Source organism: Acinonyx jubatus, chromosome B1 (genome assembly GCF_027475565.1).
Source record: "Acinonyx jubatus isolate Ajub_Pintada_27869175 chromosome B1, VMU_Ajub_asm_v1.0, whole genome shotgun sequence".
Classification (NCBI taxonomy): Eukaryota; Metazoa; Chordata; class Mammalia; order Carnivora; family Felidae; genus Acinonyx; species Acinonyx jubatus.
The window spans coordinates 27,836,549-27,845,651 of NC_069382.1; the positions used below are offsets into that span (position 1 = coordinate 27,836,549).

Consider the following 9,103-nt stretch of genomic DNA (forward strand, 5'->3'; position numbering starts at 1 on the left):
TTATTTTCCCCAATAACAAAGTAATCTCTAAAATTGGTCTTACCTAAAAACCCACACAATTCATTTTTATTAATATAGGTATACAGGTAATAGATGAAGCATCATTTGATAAATTTCTAACTAGGACTGAACCAACAATAAGTCAACTTTTCCTCTTGCATTGGATTGTTTTCTAGTTAAAAACCAACAGTATTCCTCAGATAGCCCTTCAAAGTCAATGAATGGTGTACTGAATCATTCTTGCTATTCAAGGTGTTGTTTTCATTTTAAAACATTAAGCTATCTTTCTGTGTTGGTCCAAAAAATTCAACATCTTGTATGGAAAATACAGCCATCAATTATTAGTTACCTATTCTGGTCTGCTGAACCTGAAAAAATGCAAGGTTGAGGCCAGAAAGATAAAGCAAAAAAAATTTTTTAATGTTATTTATTTTTGAGAGAGAGAGAGAGAGAGACAGAGAGAGAGAAAGCAGGGGAAGGACAGAGAGAGAGGGAGACATAGAAACCAAAGTAGGCTCTAGGCTGTCAGCACAGAGCCTGATGCGGGGCTCGAACCCATGAACTGTGAGATCACGACCTGAGCTGAAGTCAGACGCTTAACTGACTGAGCCACCCAAGCGCCCCAAAGTAAAAATTTTTTTAATGTTGGTTTATTTTGAGAGAGCATGTGTGGGCATGTGAGGGGCAGAGAGAGAGGGGGAGAGAGAATCACAAGCAGGTTCTGCACTGTCAGTGCAGTGCCTGATGCAGTACTCCGTCCCATGAATAGTGAAATCATGACCTGAGCCAAAATCAAGAGCCAACATTCAACTGACTGAGCTACCCAGGTGTCCCAAAAGATAACTATTTAATATTGGATCATGTATATCTGTAAAGGAGTCATACCCAGAAAACACTAATATGCAATTATAATTCTTAAATAAATATATCTAATTATATATCCTTCTGATAGAAGAGGCATGATGTTCATTTTAAAATTAATTTTTTTCCATATTTAAGTTTAAATTTGAGAAGCTAACAACTAACAATAATAATATGCACCCTTATCCTATCAAGAATGGATTTCAATATAATTTGTCTATTTCTAACATCATACTCATTTTAAGAGTCTACCTGACTGTAGTAACAAGACTTCTCAAAAATTCTGTAGAAGCCATGTCTGAAATACTAAAATAAACCTGGTGAGGATTACACCAAGTAGACAGACTGGAGAATTCCAATAAACCTGTAGGCAAAATTTGAGTATTATCAAGTCTCCAGAAGAAAACTAACCAGAACACCCTACACAAGGAAATGAATTTGTATCATTTTTCTTGGCTTTTCTGATGATAGTCTTCTGTTAGACTAAAAATTTTAGTCCCATTTTTAAATAGTCTACAAATATGAGGTGAACAAAACAGACCAATTTGCCATTAGCTCTCTTCAGACTCAGAAAATCTGCAGCAAATAATTTTCCTTAAAAAATTTAGCATAAGTAATTTAGATAAATTGTTGGTTTTTTGCAAAAAAAATTTTTTTAAAGTGGGCTCCATGCCGGTGTGGGGCTTGAACTCATGACCCTGAGATCAAGAGTTTCATGCTCTATCTACTGAGCCAGCCAGGTACCCCCAGATAAATTATTTTTAAAGGAAAATTATTTGATTCATTCATGACTTAGATCAGAGATAAATAGTTCTGGTGGCAGTATGGTAAAGCCAGATCACCTAGTTTCAAATCCTGTTCTGCCCTTACTAACTATGCAACTTTGGACCAGTTACCTAATTTCTCTGTGCCTCAATTTCTTCATATATTAAAAATAGGAAAATTAACAAATATCTACTCAAGTTAATTCAGTTGATCAATACTCCTCTGCTGTATGAGTAACTAAATATATGTAATATATACAACTGACTTACAGAGCAAAGCACTATTCAGTGTTGGTTATTATTATTAGTATGTGTTTGATCACATGAGATAAAATTTTTAAATTCTTACAGTTTAATGTTAATCATCTAACATTCATCCTTTTTCTAAATTTTTTTTTCAATGTTTATTTATTTTTTTTGGGACAGAGAGAGACAGAGCATGAACGGGGGAGGGGCAGACAGAGAGGGAGACACAGAATTGGAAACAGGCTCCAGGCTCTGAGCCATCAGCCCAGAGCCTGACGCGGGGCTCGAACTCACGGACCGCGAGATTGTGACCTGGCTGAAGTCGGACACTCAACCGACTGCGCCACCCAGGCGCCCCCATCCTCTCTTTTTCAAATATTCATATGATTTATTGACCTGTGAAGCCCTATTCTCTTTTTAGCTTTAAGAGAGAACAAAACTAGGGGTGCCTGGGTAGCTCAGTCAGTTGAGTGTCCAACTCCCGATTTAGGCTCAGGTCATGATCTCACAGTTCATGGGATTGAGCCCCATGTCCAGCTCTGCACTGACTGTGCAGAGCCTGCTTGGGATTCTCTCTCTCGAACTCTCTCTGCCCCTACCCTAATTGTGCTCTCTCTCAAAATAAATAAACTTTAAAAAATCCTTCAAAAAAAGGAGAACAAAAATATATAAAGTGCATGTATTTGTATGGGCTAAATATCTCAGATAGGCAGGCACATAATAAACTTGGAAAAACTAAAATACTAGGTTTAATTGATTGAAACGGGCTTTAAAGACAACTGCAAATATAAAAGGCTGGGTTTTTGAGAAAGATGGATTTGTGAAACTTTTCTTTAAAAATTTGCCCTTTTGCTCTTTGAAGTTGCTTCTTATTCCTTGACTATTTCATTATACACAATATACCCCACAGAGTATAAAGGATGTATAAACCTGGAGACTGTTGTACTGGGCAGGTGAGTCAGAGACAGAGGAATGCCATGTGGTTTCACTCATATTTAGAATTTAGTAGACAGAACAAATGAGCAAGGGGAGGGGGGAGAGAGGGAGCAGACCAAGAGGCAGACTCTTGTCTGTGGAGAGGAAACTGGTGGTGTGGGGGGTGGAGTGGGTGATAGGGATTCGGGAGGTGCACTTGCTCTGATGGGCACAGGGTGTTGTGTGGTGGTGTTGAATCGCTATATTGCACACCTGAAAATGGTGTTGCACTGTGTGTTAGCTAACTGAAATTTGAATAGAAACTTAAAATGGCGCACCTGGGTGGCTCAGAGCCTGATCTCACAGTTTGTGGGTTCAAGCCCCATATCGGGCTCTGTGCTGACAGCTTAGAGCCTGGAGCCTGCTTTGGGTTCTGTGTCTCCTTCCTTCTCTGCCTCTCCCCTGCTTGTGCTCTCTCTCTCAAAAATAAATAAACATTAAAAAAATTTTTTAAGGAAACTTAAAAAAAAGAAAGCATAAATCCAAGGTCAAAGGGCTTACAGACTTTCTTGACAACCATTATGATATGCAATTCTACTAGCAAAGAATTTGACTTTATAAAAGCTTAGTCCCTTTTGAATTTGTTCTTTTATTTATTTTTTATTTTATTTGAGAGAGAGAGAGAGAGAGAGAGAGAGAGAGAGAATGAATCCCAAGGAGGCTCCACACTCAGCACAGACCATGACCCTGGGATGATGACCTGAGTAGAAATCAAGAGTTGGACACTCAACTGACTGAACCACCCAGGTGCCCCAGGATTTGTTCTTTTATATACTAATAGTACAAAATTATGGCAATGTTTTCATCTACTGATATTAGGAAATATTTGTTCATGTCTTCCTTCATTTCATTTTTTGCTCATAGTTTCTGCTAAGACCTGTCATTAAAATGCTTACATGAACTTGAAATGTCCCTCTAAAAGCTTTACTTGTAAGCCACAGAGTATAGAACACTGGCTTATCAAAAAAGAGGCCACTACAAGGTGCAATAACTATAGACTAAAGAAAGCAGCAAAGGACTGGCAGTCAAAACCTAGGTCTGAATCCCAGTTCTGCTAATATCCAGCTATTACGCTTTATAAACTGGGAACATGTTCCTGTACAACTACTTCAAGTTTATTATTGCTAAATTTGTTTTGGGGGGAGAGAGGCTCACATCTTTTAGAGTCTGATGAAGCTATATATTTTTCTCAGCAAAAATTATCACAATCCACACATTTTTTTTTTTGCAAACAATCAGGGGCTTCAAGTAATTACCAAAGTCCATGTGTCCTAAATTAAGAACCTCTAGACAAGAGGATTACAATGGTTTCTGCTGATTTAATATACAAAAATGCCATTTACTCATTCCCCTCCTTTTCTCTCTCTCACACACACACTTTGCAGTTTTGCTGTTCAACCTATAAACACAGCAGTGCTAACAAGCTTATGCTTATAAAAGTGAAAAAGAAATTAAGTTTTACCTTCACTGGCAAAAAGTAAGTATGCCCCCCAACTCGAGGTGTGTGCGCCAGTTTCAGATTGTATCCTGAGAAGCTAGACACTCAAGTCAGTGATTTTCTCTCTTGCGACATTGTCCTCCATATCTTCAAGTTGAGTTACAGTAGGTTAAACTTGTCAGAAACACTTAAAAATCAAAATGGCTTTATATATACAGGGTCTAATAAGCACTACCAAAGCCATCCAATATGAAAATGATGTTCTGATAAGGATTTAATTGTTCACATATATCCACAGCCATACTAATGACAGCAGCAGCTGCAGCTTTGCCAAAGTCTCAGCTGTGGTAATTAAAGACAGACTCTCAGGAGCAACTAACTATCGTTAGTTTCACAGGGCAGTAATTACAAAGGCTTTGCATTATGTGGATTATACATTCCAAGGATATAGAGTTGCTACCAGACTTCAGAGACTATCTTAAACAGGCAAAATTGCTCATTAAAGCAATCATCAAATTTACTCTATTAATGAGTTTAAAATTCTCTTAAGTTTGGGGGGAGGAGCCGAGATGGTGGAACAGCATGGAAGTTTTTTTGTGGGTCTCGGGTCCGTGAAATACAGCCAGACGAACACTAAACCATCCTGCACACTTAGAAAACTGATCTGAGGATTAACACAACAATCTGCACAACCTGAACCACAGAATTCAGCAGAAAGAGAAAAAATTCATTTTTATTTTCATTTATTAAAAATATTTTTCTTTAATTTTTTTCTACTATATTTTTTACTTTTGTGTAAATTTTCAAAATTTCTCAAGTTTGTTCAGCTTACTATGCATCTTTACTTCACCTTGTAAAATAGAGCTATTTTTAAAAAGTTATTTTTTGACAATCTAAGCCTACCTCTGGACTAACTTCATATAACTGAAAGTATCACAAAGTAAAAACAAACCAGCCTAGAATATCACTTATAAACACACAAAAAATCAATGAATAAAACACTGGTATTCTGGAAATATTTTTTAAACCAAAAAGAGTTCCTTTTTGATAAAAGTACGTAACAAATACGAATGGAAAAAGGTAAGGGTTAAAGGAAAATTAATCCCAACTGTGCAACACATTTAGTGTTTGCAGTTAATCAGATTCCATCACATCTAATGGGATAACAAGCAGGCACTTCATATTCCTTAAAGCATTCTTCTTCAAAGCAAAGACATTTACAAATAAATAAAAAATAGGAACATAGCAAAAGCTGACCAAAGCAACACATTTACCAAAAATCAGAATTGCCAATTTTCTAAAATTAATCTTCAGGTATTGTAAAAACGGTGATTGTTATCCCTAATTTAAAAATTTTGTAATCCAGGTAAACTATATCATGTTTAAGTATAATAAAAAATAACTCTATAACTTAAAAGTGCCTTAGTAGCTGGTGTACTGAGAGAAAAAGTAATCCTTAAGTCACTTGCAATTGAGTACAAGTACCATTATAATATATTTTATTAACAAAAGTAGTCTAATTATATTTTACTGGTTGTAGAAAGCATTTTAAAAATGTAAACATAATTGATATATAACATTTATAAGTTTCGGGTGTGCAACATAATGATTTCATATGTATATACTGCAAAATGATAAAACCTTTTAATGTAGTAAACTATAAAAATAAAATAAGGCTGAAATACACACTAAAATTATCACTGGTGTTAAATTTCCAGAAAATTTAAATAAAACTTATCATGCTTATTTTTCCTGTTGATTAACAACTAACCTCTAAAGATAATTGCAATTTTCCCCTAGTCATACGAATTCTTCAATAATTTTTTAAAAGTTTTATTTATTTATTTATTAAAAGTAATCTCTCTACACCCAACATGAGGCTCACACTCATGACCCTGAGATCAAGAGTTAGATGCTCTTTTGATTGAACCAGCCAGGCGCCCCAAATTCTTCAATAAATTTTTAAAAAGAAAATACGCATAGGTTTTCAAGACATTTAGGCACGGTCTCCAAAATTTTGACATCTTTATGATTAGACTCAGATTTTAAAATATCTGGGGAATAAGATAAAGACAGTTTTCTATGTGTCTGTTTAAATTAGAAGCTTTCAAGAAAATGAGCAATGACAAAGCACTGAAAATACCTATAAATACTGATTTCAGTCCTCCAGTTCCCTTGGCCTCTTCTGTTAAAATGTCCTCCTTTCCAATGAACACTGACATATTTTTTTTTCAATTTTTGAAATTTATTGTCAAATTGGTTTCCATACAACACCCAGTGCTCATCCCAAAAGGTGAACACTGACATATTTTGAATGAAGTCTAAAACCTTTTTAGATTACCTAATATATTTTCTAAAATGTGAATTCAATGACACTTTTCTTAAAGCTTGTACCATTTCTATTGGTACCTCCACACATACACACTTGGCACATAATTGACAAAAAAACAAATTCAAAAACGTAAATAAGCGAATTACAATTTTGTGTCACTTCCACTTTATATTTTGAAAGAGTCCCACACTCATCTGTCACCCCAAAAGGCAAGCATTACACTTACGTGTTGGGGTGCTTTACATTGCACTTGGAGCCCACAATTTTTAAAACTTGAGGAGCACTGGAACTGTCCAGTGCACTGGAAAAGCCCAGGAACTGTCGACCTTTCCACTTTCTGTACCATCCTTACTAAACTGCTTTCCACACAGCCACCAGGGCGGCCGTGTACCCCAAACCGAGCATTCCAAATAAATTCAACCCCAGAGCGGAAACGATGGAAACTGCCTTAAAAGACTGGAGTAGGAATGGGCTTAGGCAGTGGCTCATACTAAACTACCTGAGGTCAGGAGGCTTTTTCTGCACCCACGCCAGGGTGGGACCCGAAAAGTTTCAGTACGTTCAAAGAACTGAACCAAGAAGTCAAGAATGATCAAAGCGAAGCAGTCTCGCAAAACCTCCACTCAGCCCTTACAACGGCCAAAGCGCCTCGGACACGCGGCGGCCGCCTCCCCGGGCGCGAAGGTCCGCCCGCCCGCCAGCCCGATCTGCCGTCGGGGGATGCTCACCTCGGGCTCACCCTGCACGCCCGCCTCCCGAGCCGCCCTCGCCACCCCGAGCTCCACGGGCTCCTGCAGCGAGACAGCCGGCGGCCAGCGCCGGCGGGCATCGTCCGAGCGCGCGGACGCCCCGGGTGGCCCGGGCGGCTCAGCGCCTCGCGACTTCGCGAGACCAGCCGTCACCCGGGCAGCGTTCCCCGCCTCCAAGCTCGGGAGTCGCTGGGTTGTGCGTGGGTGCCAAGTTGCAGCGGGAGAGGGCGGCAACCCCCACCCCGCCCTCCCGGATCCTGAAGCCCCGCCGCGGTCCCGCCCCGCCCCCAGGGAAACCGCTGGGGGGCTAATCCAACCCTGGCGCCTGGCCCCGTGCGAGGCACACAGCATTCGCACTGCTCCCTTCGACCTTGTGGCAACTGAGAATCAAGAGGTCGGGGATCCGTCCAAACTGTAGGGTTTCCCCTCCCGGTTACCGGTACCTGAAGCTCCGTGGTGTCGGGATACCTCTGCACGGGGGCGAAGGACGCGCGAGCGTGGGAAGTAGCTCATCCAAGGGAAGCTAATATTTAGCCAGTAACCAGGCCGGCGGAGGCCCACCTTTGGGTTCAAGTAAAGAATCCCTGAACTTCATGATGATTAACATGCTTTCCCTAATTCACCAAGAACCTTGCCAGCTTCTAAAGCTCGACACCACATTCCCCACAAACCTTATGCAGCTTTCTTTGTCCAGTCAGTTCCTCAGAATCAAAATCTTCACAGCGAAACAAAACTCCTGGCACTTGCTTCCCAAGAAACTTCAGGAACAAGCAGTGCTCCCAGGCACGTGCGCACGCGGAGGCGTCCGTGCACGGAGGCGGTCGCTTCTGCACGTGCGCATTGGGTGGAGCAAGAGGTCCTGTTGGGGAAGGCCTGAAGAGCCAGGGGATGGAGGACTGGGTGGACGTGGACTTTGTAGACTAGTTCGGTGTCCCAACGTGAAACGTGTGCTCAGTGCATACTCCGTTTGCACATGATAGGCTCTCAACAAACGTGTGTTGAATGACTACGTGAATGTAATATGTTTGCTACTGGCATCCTTTCGACTCAGATGGAGAGCTGGGTTTTCTTCCATAAACTGAACAGAATGGGCCTTGCTTAAGTAAGCCTCCAGGTATCCTCAGCTCTACTGAAACAGCCATTCTGCTACAATTTTTGTTCACTTTATAATTTAAAATTTTTGGAAGGACTTTATATATGTTCCACAGGTAATGGCCAGCTGTCTTTAGCTAGAACTTGAGCCTGGAGGTAGCAAACACATCACAAGTTTGGAGGATCCAAATTATCTCTTTGTAGCATGGCCTCTTAACAGTCCTGATTCAAGGGTTATGTAGATCATAGAATACAGGTACTCCAGTAGAGGAACTTGGATTTAGTTTTGCAGTCCATGCTTGAAGCATCCTGCACGTTCATGGGTAAAGATGTTGGGACAAGGAACCCAAATGGTACATTTCATTTCCCAATAGCCACTTAATTTAAGGCAAATTTTAAATGTATTTTGAAACTGGAATGTAGCATGTCATGAAAGATATTTTTTTTAAAAAAAATCGGTATACAGCAAGGTTTTTGTTCCTTGGATTGAAGGTCTTACCTTAAATTGAAAGGGGAGTTTCAGGGATCTGTGAATACACTAAAGTGATATGAAAATGAAAATGTTTAATTTCAGTTTAGTGAGAAAAGGTTCTGTATTTTTATCAGATTCTCAGATGTGTGACACTCCCCAAAGTGGTAAGAACTG

The 9,103-nt window shown here is 39.8% G+C and overlaps 1 protein-coding gene across 6 annotated transcripts in view; it reads right to left on the reverse strand.

Moving 5' to 3' along the window:
- TEX15 (testis expressed 15, meiosis and synapsis associated) overlaps positions 1 to 8,172 on the reverse strand; it is a 99,680-nt gene extending 91,508 nt beyond the window's left edge. For all 6 annotated transcript variants that reach the window (XM_027077324.2, XM_027077323.2, XM_053216382.1 and 3 more), the window contains exon 1: positions 8,037 to 8,172. The gene's annotated coding sequence lies outside the window, so the exon portion shown is untranslated. The remainder of the gene's footprint in view (positions 1 to 8,036) is intronic.
- Between the last annotated feature and the right edge of the window lie 931 nt (positions 8,173 to 9,103).